The following is a 14,692-nucleotide window of genomic DNA, read 5'->3' on the forward strand; positions in this document are numbered from 1 at the left end:
GAAATTACTTGATCTTTGATAACTAAGACTGAGTACTTGTCTAAACATCAAGTCCAAGAGATATGCTTCCAGTAGGGGCCCCTGGATCAGAGGGCACGGGGCTACCAGTGAATATGGAAGAGGACAAGCTCTGGGCAGTGAGAGGCTGGAAGGAAAAGTGGGAATGTAGGCTTGTTGTGCACCAATGAGCCTGGCAAGCAGAGCTTGGGAATCAGAGGGGCCGGTGTTTTGTATGAGTGAGACCAGAGTCATCCAATTCCAACCAAAGTCAGTCCCCCAGAGGCTGCGCTTCTCTCCGTCTCACAGTCTGCCTTGCCTTCTAATAACATTTTATTACAATTCCCTGTGTTCTGATTCATTTTCCTGACTGCTTTCTTTCTTATTGCCTTTCTGGCCCCACAATGAGGACAGTGAGTACCTTAACGAATGCAGTGAACAGTTGGGTGCAACTCATTTGGCCTAAATGACTCTCTGTCCTCTGCCTAATGATGCTTTGGGGGATATTTCCCTTGCCTATCTGAGGGGATGATGGATGGTGATGACTGCTGGTGTTTGAGGACATGAGCTGTGTCACAAACTGAGGACATGACCTATAAGAAGATGGTGGGTCTGGCTAGCAGAGGGTGCCCCTGTCAGCTAAGGACAGAGAGCTCACATTTGTTAAAGGTCTGTGGTGTGCCAAGCATATTCCTTAGCATCTTCTCTCTGGGTCCCAGGGTGTTCTGTGTATTCCTTCTAATTGCCAGACTTGCTAAAATCTGTTTCCCCAGGGTGGAATTGTTCTATTCTGCATCTTTGTCATAGTGCTGTTCTTGGTCTCTCAATGAGAGATTCACTTTGTTCTTCCTTGCGCCAGGGAAAATCTGAGCTCAAGCAAGAGTTGACTTCTTTGCCAGCTTGAAATGAGCCCACTTCCTACTCAAAGCTTCCTGATGGCTGACCCGACATAAGCTCTTACTAATTTCATTTAAATCAGTGCTGGATGGTCCAGGAGGCATTCCTATTTATGTGGTGTCACCTCTGCTCTCATTTTACAGATGACCAAGGCAAGATTCCAGAGACTTCACTAAGACCCCGTTTACAACGTGTGTAAGTAAGATGGCATGACTTGAGAGACCAGGTCATCATTGTTGACCACCTCTGGGAGCAGTGCTCTTTATCTCAGGACCTTCTTCATTTCCGCTTGTGGTTCACAGTCAGAAGATGGACTGGCTGCCGACACTCATGATAAAACTACAGTGTCAGGTCTGTTCTCTACTAGGATTATTGCTCTGAACTGAGAGGCGGCTTTGGCTATGCATCAGTGTGTAAAATAGATCAGAAGGAATTGTAATCATTAGGGGGTAGGATAATTAAGGAACTCCCCTACTAGATACTGCAATGTTCCCTAGCCTTGCCAAGGCAGACCTGAAATTATAGACCCAATCATTTTGATTCTTGGTAGTGATACTTGCTCATGGATCTAGAAAGCTGGTTTAGCTAATGATGGTGGGAGGAAACAAGGAGAGCTCCCTCCCCCCCCCAAAAAACCCTTGTATATAGGAGCAATCAGAGAAAATGAGTAGAACTAGGCTACACTCCCAGGAGTCAGCCAAGGATGGACATACTTCAGTGGGACATGGGGAATGGAGCAATTAGTTTGGTGAGCATGGCTAATGGTTGCTTTAGCAGAAGGCTTAGTTTCTTTTTCTGCCAATGTGATAAAATACTCTAACAAAACCAGCTTAAGGGAGGGCGGATGTATTCTGGCTCACATTTCAAGGGTAGAGTGCACCATGGTGAGAACTGCAAGGCAGCGTGGGATTGAAGCAGCTGGTCACACGGCATCCATAGTCAGGAGGCATGAGCAGTGGATACAAGCTTGCTAGTGCTTACTGCCCTCTCCCAACTTATAGTATGTGCTTCTTGCCCATGAATGGCCCCACCCATGGCTACCACAGGACTTCCTGTATCAATTAATGTCATCAAGGCAATCTGAGCTCAGAGATCCATCTCCGAGGTGATTCTAGATTCTGTCAGGCTGACAGCACTAACCATCATGGGGATAAATATAGTCTCCAAAAATAGACAGAACATTTTATATAAACATTTTAATTTTTCAAAATAATCAAGCTAGAGTTTTATACACGGTGTTTTGATCACACTCACCCCTTCCCCAACTCTTCCCAGATCTAAACCCACTCAACTTTGTGTCACTTTGTATTACTCATTAAGTACAATTTGTGCTGCCCACATGGTTTTGGATAGGTGGCCTTCCACTGGGGCATGATTGACTTCCCAGGAGCCACTCTTGAAAGTTAATAGATTCATTCTGTTCATTCTGTCCTAATAGCTATCAATTACCAGTAGCTCCCCAGATAGAGATAGGACCTCTTGCCCACCTCCCATCTCCATGCTGGGAATTTTGTTGGACTTGAACTTGCATAGCTCTTGTGCATGCTCCTATGTGCAACTGCCCTGTTGTTCTCTGGATCTTCAAATCTTTCTGCCCCATCTTCAGCAATGAACTTTGAGCCTTATGAAGAAGGGATGGGCCTAGATGTCTCATTTAGGGCTGAGCATTCCACAGTCTCTCATTCTCTGCCAGTTGTGGAGCTCTGTGTTAACCACCATCTACTGCAAATAGAAGCTTCTCTCATGCAGATTGGGACATGCACTATTCTATGGATTATAATGACAAATCATTAGAAATAATTTTAATACTGGGTCAATTTCGCAGAATAATAGTAGTAGGACTTCCCAAGGGCCTATGGTCTGTTTAGCCACAGGTTCTTGGCTCCAATAACTTTGTTAGGTATGGGGTTTATCTTGTAGAATGGGTCTTAAATTCAATCAAGAAGTGGTTGTTTATTCCCATGACATTTGTGTCACTGTTGCACGAGTTGGCATATCTTACCAGGCTAGCCATTATTTTATCTCTCATATATGCAAAATAAAGGGCCTTTCTGACATTTTTGTACATGAATATCATGTATTACACCCATATTTAACCTCCTCCCTTATTACTTATTCCCTCTTATTTCATCTCTCCTGCTCTGGTCACGTTTTTCCCCCCAAAGTCCATCTTCTTCTTTATGCCATGTTTATATATATATACATTCCAAATATAAGAGAAAAGTATATTGCAATTTTTTGGAAATAAGATACATAATGGGGCTTAGCTTGGTGGATAAACCCTTTGTCACACAAGCATGAAGACTAGTGTTCAGATCCCCAGAATCCACATAAAAGCTGGATGGCTGTGTTGGCCTGTCTTAATCCCGGTACTGCTCTCAGGAGGTAGAAATAATATGCCTCAAGCAAATGACCAGATAGATTAGCTCAGTGTGTGAGTTCCAGGGCTCAGTGAGAGACACTCACCTCAATAAATAGACATTGAGGAAGACATCTGTTGTCAACCTCTGTCCTCCACATACATATATGGACATATACATATATGCACCCACACACTACATACACGCAAAAAAGAAAAAGATACCCTGCTATAATTTTTTAGAAAGTGATCAGAAACTTTTAATTAGGAGTCTACTTAGTGAGCTCCAGATTCATTGAGAGACTCTGTCTCAAAAGAAAAGTTGACATCAACTGGCTTCCATATGTGCATGCATGTGTGAGCATAACACATACACACAAACACACACACACACGCGCACGCACGCACATACACACACATGCATGCACATCCTATCTATCTATCTATCTATCTATCTATCTATCTATCTATCTATCTATCTATCTATCTATCTGGAGATGTACAGGCTCTCCAACACCCATTGATCCTATTCAACTTTCTTGTCCCACAGAGACCAGTGGCTCATATGTCCTGAACAGTCTTTGAGAGTGCCAAAGACAGTGATATAAGTCACTCCATGCCTTCTTCTTTTCCCCCAGAGAACTCCATATACCTTCAATCCCTCTTCAGGGATGACTGTGAGCTCCTCCCAAGCCATCCTGCTTGTGGTTGTCTAGGATCTGTTTGTGTTCTCATACTGTGAGCTCCACAGTTGGGCAGTCTTTCTGCTGATTGCCTGAAAGTAAAATTTGTTGCAACCCCATTTTGTCTTCAGTGCCCTTCCTTGGGAGGACAGGTTTTCTGGCATCTGGATTATAAAATTGAGCTGCATTTTGTAACATCATCAAATTCATATAACTCTGGGTATACTTCCTCAAATAGGAGAAGACTTTACCTGTCTAAACAATGAATACAAACATCTGATTTTACTTTCCCTTATATTTGAAGCACCACTCGTTTTGTTTCTATCATTCTAAAGCCCCAGAGAGCATATCTCCTTATCGGATCTCAACTTCAAAGTTTGAGGTAGGATCTTGCTGCTTAGCTAGCACTCACTTTGCACTACAGAATCTTTTAGAACTCACAATCCTCCTTCCTCTACCTCTTTAGTCCAGAGCTTACAGGTATGAGCTCTACCACCCAGGCTTCAGTTTTGATTTTTATAACCAACAAAAGAAGAAAGACATCTAATATAAATTACTGGCATTGTTTTAGTCATTGTTCTATTGCTGTGAAGAAGCACCACAACCACGGCAATTCTCATGAAGGAAAACATTTAATTGGGACTGGCTTACTGTTTCCGAGGTTTAGTCCATTATCTGCATGATGGGGAGCATGGTAGCCCACAGGTAGATGATGTTGCTGGAAGAGTTGAGAGTTCTATATCTAAATCCACAGGCAGAAGGAAGGAAAGAACCACTGGATATGTCTTGGCTCCTGAAACCCCAAAGCCCACCCCCAGTGACACACTTCCTTCAACAAGGTCACACCTACTCCAATAAGAACATACCTCCTAGTCCCCTTCAGGTAGTGCTACTCCCCAGTAACCAAGCATTCAAATACGTGAGTTTACAGGGGCCATTATTATTCAAACTACAGGTATACTTTCTCTGGGTGTAAAATTTCTCATAAATTGTCTCATTTAAGCGCACAGGATGACCTATGGTGTAGAGATCTTAAAAGATACAGGTAGCAAGGGTCAGCCATTGGCTCAGGCTTCACAGCTTCACAACTAAAAAGCAATACATTGCAAGTCAAGCACATGACAGGGTTTTCCAGGATTACCCCTTTCTTTGTTTTTTTTTTTTTTTTTTTTTGGTTTTTACGAGACAGGGTTTCTCTGTATTGTTTCGGAGGCTATCGGTCCAGCCTGGCCTCGAACTCACAGAGATCCGCCTGCCTCTGCCTCCCGAGTACTGGGATTAAAGGCGTGCGCCACCACCGCCCGGCCACCCCTTTCTTTGTTATATGGTGTCTTTTCCTATGTAACCGTGGCCTGATATGGTGCTTTCCTGCATATCTGCATTTAGCAATGGTCTTTAGAAATTATAGTTTTTATGGCATTTAGAGGGATTCTAGTCATTGGGTGTTTCGGGAATTCTCCCAGTTGGACTATCTCCTAGGTACAAATACTGGCATTCAAAAACTTCTTCCCTTCTACTCATCCTCCATCAGGCGGCCCATTGACTCACCCAGAGCTGGTTAACATTCTCTCCAACCTCAGGAGGAATGAGGCGAACTCCTCTATAGAATGTGAACCAGCCTTCCTTGCAAAAGGCCCTGAGCTGCATTTTAAAGTATCTATGAAGCCCTTTAAGTAAGAATACACATTTAAAACCAGACCTGTGGGCATCCTTCCAGCTTTCTGTAGCTTACCAGCAGCCCCTAGTGGCTTAGAGCTGCAAATGCAACTGGACCATGTTCCCTGTTTTTTGTTTGTTTTCCTCCCCAGGCTGTCTTAAAAATTATGCTGTGGGCAATTCTAAGTGCCCAGATGCCTAATCAACATTTTGCATCATTGGTTCAGAAAACAAAGTAATGAGTCCCAAAATTCTGGACATTGTGGAGATATTAAAATATGGTGCACAAGACAGTGTGAAGTCAGAAGATATTGTAACCCAGTATCTTTTCCTTGGCCGTTCAGGAGGCAAAATAGTTCCTGCCTGTGAAGGTAGATATAAGAGTTAAATGCATTTTTACATAGTGCCTAGCAAGGGCTAAGCCCACCAAGCATCCAGTCATTTGACACCCAACAGTAACAACCATAGAGAGACCCTAGCCCATCTTGGGTGCTGCAGTCAGCATTGAGTTCTGTCTCCCTGCCCCTTGCAGCATTTGATTTATTGAAGCAAAGCCAAAATACTGAAGGACATGGGCCAAGAATGCCCCTCTAAGGATTAAAATATTGGGAAGACATGCTAACCAAGACTTCACTGTAAGCCACAGCTCCCAGACCTCTTGCCAAGAGCGTATTGACTCTTGGGAGCGATGAGTCAGAGCTACAGATGAATTAATTTGCCTCAGAAAGAATGGTCATGACTAAATGACTGTATTGAACCCTGAAATTTTAGCCTGCTGACCCCTCCGCCCCCCCCGTTTACTGGAAATCAGAGCTGAATGTGCTGGCTCTCTAGTCCCATTGGCCCATCCCTGTCCCTCTTCCTTTGGTCTGTGTTCAGTCTTCACACCACACACACCTCTCAGCCCTCTGTTTACTGTCCTATTTCCCTGACTTGGTGACTATGTCGGGTAGCTGTGCGGATGGCCAGATGAACCTTCTACATGCCTCACTGACTGAAGATCTCAGCACCAGCTGAGTGACAGGTGCCATCATGAGGCTCTTGGTGCTGGCTTAGCCATGCATTCTGATTGGGGATTTGTTTTCTTAAAACAATCTTTGAAAAGGAAAGACTTAGTTTTGGAGGTTCTTTGGGAGGGCTGCTTCTTGGTAGCCATGCAAAGGGATGCAAGACAATGTATTTCAAGCTTCAGTGGGTCCCAGCATCACCTGCATAGCAGTTTGAATGAGTGATGTCCACCAGAGTCTCAGGTGTTTGGACACTGGGACCCCAGTTGGTGGAGCCATCTGGAGAGGTTGTGGAACCTTTTGGAGATGGAACCTTCCTCCCCTTTTCTCCCTCTCCCAGACTCTTTGGAGTTTGCTAATCTACATTTGCTTCAGTGGTGCTTGCTATCCTGTACAGCCCACCGAGATGGAACCTATACTCTTTATCCCTTGCATGTCACTCATTTTATGTTTTTATATTCCAAGGTTCAATCACGCCACTGCATATCTGACTACCTAATTCTTGTCATGTATAATATTTAATTGTTCTGCATGTGCTACACTGTATTCATTTGAACCAGGACACCACTTGCTTCTGCAACTAGTGGCCTTTGGTTTTTTATTTAGGAACCACTGACAATGGTATTGCCCCCAGCAAAGCGGATGCCTTGCAGGGTCAGTTTCCAAAGTGCATTGGGTGTATGTAACCTTGAGAGGGGGAGCTATATGCCTACCTAATAGTATATGAAGACAGACAATGCCACTGTATGGAGAAATGGGGGAGACTGCACAGTGGCTGGAGCCTATGGTATGTCATGTTGCATGTCACTATATCTGTGTGAATTCTGTGTGTGGCAATCCTAATCTTTGTGGAATCCCTCACCACACCTTCCATACTCTTCATCTGCAGATAGTTGCATACATGAATACAGAACTCATCTACCACAGAGATAGAAGCAGATAAAAAACAGATAAGAAGTTGAGATTTATTCCAAAATATGACCTCCATGATTATAGAGGCACAGAAGTCCTGAGATCTGTGATTGACACACTGGAGACCCAGGAACCTGAATGCAGAACTCCGGCCTGAGATCTAGGAGCAAGGCTGTCCATTCTGTGACCGAAGGTAAGGCAGTGTCTCAGCCCCAGCCTGGAGACTGGTAAAAGAGTAATATTCCAGCTCTTGGGCTGAGGAGGAAGTGGTCCATAGCATCTATGGAGGGCTAGTCTCTTTCCTCTGTGCTTTCAATTGTATGGATGAGGCCCACCTGCACCAGAAACAGCAATCTGTGTAACTTATTCCACAGACACAAGTGCTTCATCCAGGAACTTCCCACAGACCTGTGCAGAAAACAATGATTTGTTCTTCCATGGCCTTGCCAAAGCAGCTCAAGATCGCCACCATGCAGGGATCGTGTAACCCACAGGATTTTGTAAGGTTAACTGTATTTTAATTTCTTCGTAGGTCTGTATGCATGTGTATGAGTGTACCTGTGTGTGAGGGGGTAGGGGAAGTTAGAGGTTGAAGATGGGCACCTTCCTCTATTACTCCCCACCCTCACCCCATTTTGGAGATAGGATCTGTCAATGAGCCTGTTGATGCTCATAATTGGCTAGAGCTCTAGGGATCTGCCTGTGTACCCAATCCCCACCCTTACCACAACCAACATTGGCATTATAGGGACAGACCACTACACCTGGCTTTGCTTTTGTTGTTATTTTTTTATGTGGAATAAAATTCCACATAAATTCAACTCTTATTGTAGCTTACAGCAATTGTGAACTCCTGCTTCTCCAGCCTCTGCCTCCTGAGGGCTGATATCACAGCCTGGAGTCACCTACTTTTCAGTCTTTTTTAAAGATGAGACATGAAACCTTAAATCGTTTATGTTGCACAAAAAAATAACCAATATCTAATGAGTAATGAGTCTGGGATTTGAACGTAGGAAAGTGACTCTGGAAGGCCACAGCCACAGCCATGTTTTATAATAAATTATCTTAAGATTAGCTAGCTCTAGATCTCTGCCATAGAAAATTGACAAAAAGATAAGCAGTAGTGATAGGTGGCTGGCTTTAGCATCTTTTAATGCCTTAGGCCATGTAAATAATGTTCCTAGCATCTACGTCAGGCTTCGAAGACCATACTTCCCAACTGCTGCTTGAGAAAAAAGGTACAGGTAGTGGGCAGAGGGTGCTGCTTAGAAGAACTCAGTGAACCTTTTGGACAGTTAGGTTTTCCTTTCTCCAGGACTGTCCCAAGTCTCCCAAGTTGCATTTTTGGGAAATAGGAATTGGTGTATTAAGCCCTGGAGACAATGAAGACTCAGAGAGCTGAGATGCCAGTGCTTGGGAACTGGACATGTACATAGGCAGCTCACAAAAAGGTGACTCTCAGGAGGAGGGATGCTGCAATCACTTCCCAAGTGTCTGTGTTTGAATGAGATGAGCACCAGCTAAATTCAAAGTAGTCTGAGTCGTCTCAGATTCTGGGAGCAGACAGTCTAGGTCTTGTCATCTCTGGCTCTCTAAGATAACGTTGGTGATCCCTCCCCTCTACCCAGATCTTTCTGAGTTGCTTCCATCTTTAAATAGATTACTGCCTGGAAGAAGAGGGCTCTGAATTTGAAGTATTGCTTTGGAAGCACAAATTTACCTTCATGGTTTATTACAAGTTGACATGTTTTCCAGTATGAATTTCCTTAAATTGGGGCACAGCTGGATTTATAAGAAATTGTGGGAGAAACTTCTCATTCTCAATGGGCTAAATTTTAATACTCTATCTCCCTAACTATTTAATACTTTGTCAAATAGATACAGGCTGATTGTTTTAGCACTTTTTCCAGAGCACCAAGAGAGAAATGAAACTAATTCAGATTGGCTGTTTATTTTCAAATGAAATCTACACAATGCAGGAGAAGGTGAAAACGAGCAAAGAGTCTCATTGAAATATTGTTGTTGCTGGAATTGACTGGACAGCAAGGACTATTAGTATTCTTTTTCTCTCTTTTTAGTTGGTATTTTATTTCAGGTGTTTGAGTGTTTTGCCTGCTGTCTGAGGCATGTGTGTGCCTAGTGTCTGATGAGGTTAGACGGAAGCATTGGATCTTGTGGGACTGGAGTCGTGACATCTGTGAGCTGTCACATGGGAGCTGGGAACTGAACACAGGTCCTCTGCAAGAGCAGTAAGTGCTCTTCATCAATGAGCCGCCGTCTCTCCAGACCCAAATAGTGCTGGTTTCATGGTGCAGGCTGGTGGAGAAAGACAGCCCATGATGGTGAGAGTTCCAGCAGGTCACAAGCAAATGGCAGCTTCAGGCTCAGATGAGACCAGTGTCCACCATTTAGAGGAATTCAGTGACAGTGAATCTGGAGCCAAATTCACTCCTGCTGGTTCAGGAAGAGAGGAATTTGCAAACGATACAAGTGTATTTTGTGCGACTAATGCTCCCCTGTGGTATTTCCTTTGGGGAGGGATGTGCTTTGCTCAGATGGTCCCCGGAGTGAATTTCCCTATCTGCCTGGTTTTGTCTCTTTCTGGTTACATTAAAAATGCAGATTGGTGTTTCTCTAAAGTCATTTTCCAAGGTGACACTGAATAAGAAAGGGGCAGAAAATGACTGGATCTCTCTTGAGTCCACACAAACTTTTAGGTTACACATTCACCAGTGTGCAACACAGACCCCCCCTTCTTTTTCTCTGTTCCAAACTCTAAAGGCAGAATATTAATGATTTTCCAGTCATGTATGGGATAGCTTTTCTTCTGTTGGTGGCATTTTTGGTATTAGCTTGTGCAGCTGGCTATGGCCTGCAGGGGATCACATACTGAAATCCATGCAGCCCGATTAACAACTCCAGTGAGGATCATTAGGGATGAGGGTGGGGTCAGAAATTGCTCTGAGAAGTGGTTTGGGGCTGGCCAGTATCTCAAAATGGTACATCATAGAGAGACCCTTCCCTCTACCAGCAGTGACATGCCTCTGAATCTCAGAGGTATCATGTGTATACACTGTCATCTCTTCTAAGCAGGGTCCACTTCTCAGAACACAGTGATGAGTAAGTGTCAAGACTCAGTCCATTTTACAGGATTCCAGCTTCATAATGAGAATAGGGATGACTAGGCACTGAGATGGAATTCTGTGAAATGAATAACAACCACATGGAAGCAATTTTCAGCATCTATACAAACCCACTAACCCACATGGGCAATTCTCCATAAAGGTCCATGGCATGAATGTGCCATAGTATCAGTTTCTAAAATATCTGACTTCTGTGAGCCAGGGTCATCTTCATGCACACACTACTATTAAGCCAACCTATAGCAACACAAGCCTTGGCCTCCTGACCTCCAGTGAGGGGCTCTCTTCTTTGACCTCCTGCTTTCTCTTCTGGTGATGGAGGTCACTACAGCAACATGAGAGTTGTCTTCATGTGAACACTGGTGTTCAGACCAGATGGTTAACATGGCTCATGTAGTGAAATACTACTAAGAGACGGCATTTTGGGTCCATGTGTCCATAACAACTGTGCTCTGTCAGTCAGAGAGGCATAGGGTGGTGAGAATGTGTCTGCTGTTGGTGTTGAACACTAATGCTGTATCATTAGGGCACTCCACTATGGACTCTTCAAATCCCAGGGAACAGAATGACAGCTAAGATAAGATGATGGCAGACTATGGCAAAACCCTAGGTCTAAAGCCTCGACCCCAAAGTGACAAACAGGGGCACAGTTCATATGCCACTGGTGAGTCAAATCCCCTTAATTAGGCAAGGGCATATAATCCCACTACAGAGCTGAGAGGAGGCCCCATTCATACAGCCTAAAGTGAAGATGGAGACTTGTTTTCTATGGCACCAGTGTCTACAGAGTGTCTGGCACATGACAGGTAGTTAAAGATGTGTGTCAAATGAACAAATGCACAAGAGTGAAATACTGTTTTGTCACCTGGAGTTCCTCTTGGTATCTGCACACAGTTCTGAAAGTATGTTGATTAGAATGTTATGGGTAGTGACCCATGAAAGGACTATGTTTTGAAAGTTAGCGTTAATATACATGATTATTTATTTCATGAGCATGTGCATGTTTGCCTCTGTGTGGGAACACACACACCCGCATGGAGGCCAGAGGTCAACCTTGGGTATTGTACACTTTGATTTTTTTGAGACAGATCTCTCTCCAGAAAGTGGGGTTCATGGGTTAGGCTAGAATGGCCTGCCAGTGAGAACCAGGAATCCCCCTGTCTCTGTCTCACTAGCACTGGGATTACAAGTGTACCCACCACACCTGGCTTCTGAGGTGGGTGCTAGAGTCAAACTCAGGTCCTCATGCCTGTGTGGAAAGCACTTTACCCATAGCAATACCATCTCAGGTCCCATTCAGATTATTTGTGTATAGAAAGCCTTGGACTTGGAGAGCCCTGGTGGAGATGGGCTGGGTGAGTCTCTCCTTGCATTCTGTATTGGTGCACAGAATATTTTCTCTTGTCTCTCCAAAAAGAGGTGTGGCAGGTCAGTTTGAACTGTCATGTGATTGTTAGAATATTAAAGGGTAGGGGTTGTGATGTAGGATCAAAATAACTAAGTATAAAAATCTACCATAAATGACCACTGGCTTTGTTGACGAGTATTTGGAGAACAAGAAAAAGATGTCACTTAAGTGGCCATGCTGGCATAGCTGACTCCCATATCTGTAGAGACATTGAGACTGATGGCCACTTTTATCATTGTGCTTTGTTCCCAGTAAGCACCAGTCTGAAAAGTCACTTCCTGCCAAGAGAAGAGAACAAACAAATGTGTTTAAGTGTCCCTTCAATTTTCAGGAGGCCTAAACACTACCCATAATTTGGTTAATTTGTAGTTGATCATGGGGAGGATAATGAGTGAGGAAGATGGAGGAAGCAGAGGACAGGTTGCTAGGAAACAGATTTACTTCTCACATCCAGACAAATAAACTAAAGATGTGGTGCTAATGAATCCAGTTACCACCAGTCTTGGTTTCAAGGAAGCTCATTACAGAAGTGTTCTCATCATGAAAAAACAGCAGTTAGAAATGGAGGTTGTGGAGAAGGAGGAGGAGGAGGATGAGGAGGAGGAGGAGGAGGAGGGTAGTTGTGGGAGGTGGAGGAGCAGGGTAGGTGTGGGAGGGAGGAGGAACAGGGTAGGAGTGGAGAGGTAACAATGATAACTGCTGAGAAGAGATTTGCTGTCTGAATGAAGGAGTTTGGATTATGGTTTAACACGGGAGTGCATAGTGAAGGCTGTCAATAAACGTTTGTGTCATTAGTTTCTTTGTGTTTGAGAATGAAAAGAGGTGGAAAGCAGGAGTTAGAGTAGGAGTTGGAAGAGGCAGAGAAAAAGAGAGAGAGGTGTTAGGGAGGGAGAGAGGGGGCACACAGGAAGGGGGAGAAGGGGAAAAAGGGGCAGATAGAGGAAGAGAGAGAAGGGAACCAGAGCCAGGGGCACAGGAGGGAAGTGGGAAGAGTGGGCCCTCTTTAGAAAATGACATTATATGTATCACCCAAGGCCAGTGTGCAGGCTTCTCAAGAGAGAGGGCTACCTCTTTATTTAACTCATTTGTTTAGTTTTAAAGACACATCGTTTTTCTGTCGGCTTAGCTGCTGCATTTGAATATACTAATAGTTTGACTACTGTCTGTGTCAGGCAGCTCTGCAGTTAGCACCTGGTTGCTGCTCAGACCGGGCCTGGTTCTGGCATGGGTTCCAGTGTAGCCACCAAATATAGGTTTAGCTAAGTCTCTAATATTCTATTTACTAATAAAGACTTGGGAATCAGATGTTGGGCGAAAACCTGATAGACTAAAGAAGCTGAGAAGCAACCAGTTGACCTTCCTTTTTTATCAGAAACCCAGCAAGAGAAGCATCTCTTCACTTGTCCCAGACCCAAAAGATTTTGAATCTCTAATACCTCCTAACTCCTTCCTATGCATCTCTCTATCCTTATCCCTATTCTCCTCTATTCTCTCTATGACTATTCCTTGAACTAGCTGCTGGCTCCTCTTCTTGATCCAAGATTAATTTTATTAATAGTCTTGGGAGTTTCACAGTGTGATCAAATACCCTGCAATAGCATATTATCACTAATCATGTTCAGAGTTGTCAATAATTCATCAATAAGCATAGGATGGGATAGACTTTGGCATGGATTTATTATTATTATTATTATTATTGTTATTAAGCTTTTGCAAGTCACAGAGAACACAGGGTTAGCAATCAGGCCATAGGTCATAGTCTAAAAATAGAGAAAAGAAAGCTAAACAAGTCTTTTTTAAAAAAAATGTGCTGTTATAGTTTTCTTTCTCTTGCTATGACAAACAACACAACCAAAAGTAACTTGTGTCAAGAAAGGGTTAATTGTCTTACACTCCCAGGTCACAATCCATTATTGAGAGAAGACAGAACAGGAACTCAAGCAGGTACCTGGAGGCAGGAACTGAATGAAGCAGAGACCATGGAGGGATGCTGCTTCCTGACTTGCTCAGTTGGCTTTCTGATACAGCTCAGACTTTCCTGCCAAAGGATGGTACTGTCTATAGTGGGCTGGGTCCTCCTGTATTGATTATCAGGCAATCTCTCACAAACATGACCACAAATAGTCTGATGGGGCAATTCTTCAACTGAGGTTCCCTTTTTCTAGGTATCTCTAGGTTGTGGGAAGTTGACAGTAAAAAGCAGCCAGCACACAAGGCTTTGGCTGAGCCAAGTGTGAGGATTCTGACTCAGTGGAGGGAATTGTCACACTATCTAGTGGGGCCCTTAACATAAGAGGCCAAAGGAACTGCATAGACAGTGTGTGCTAGTTGGAAAAAGTCTTTCCTACATTCTGTAAAAGTCAACTCTGAAGCTACTGAGCAGACCTTACTCTGTTAAGATAATGAAGAGTGGGAGTTGGGCTTCATTGTTGAAACTGGATGTCATCTTGCATGAATGCTGCGGTTAGATTCTATTCCACAGGAATTATTTCACTTCTTAAATGATTATGTTTTAAATAATTTGTATACATTAAGGTCCTTCATTTGTACAGATTTGGACAAATGCAGTATACATCCACAATGATAGTTTCATATAATATAATTTTGCCCCAGATTTATTGTGCTTGCCA

Source organism: Mesocricetus auratus, unplaced genomic scaffold (genome assembly GCF_017639785.1).
Source record: "Mesocricetus auratus isolate SY011 unplaced genomic scaffold, BCM_Maur_2.0 Super-Scaffold_100007, whole genome shotgun sequence".
In the NCBI taxonomy this organism is placed as follows: domain Eukaryota; kingdom Metazoa; phylum Chordata; class Mammalia; order Rodentia; family Cricetidae; genus Mesocricetus; species Mesocricetus auratus.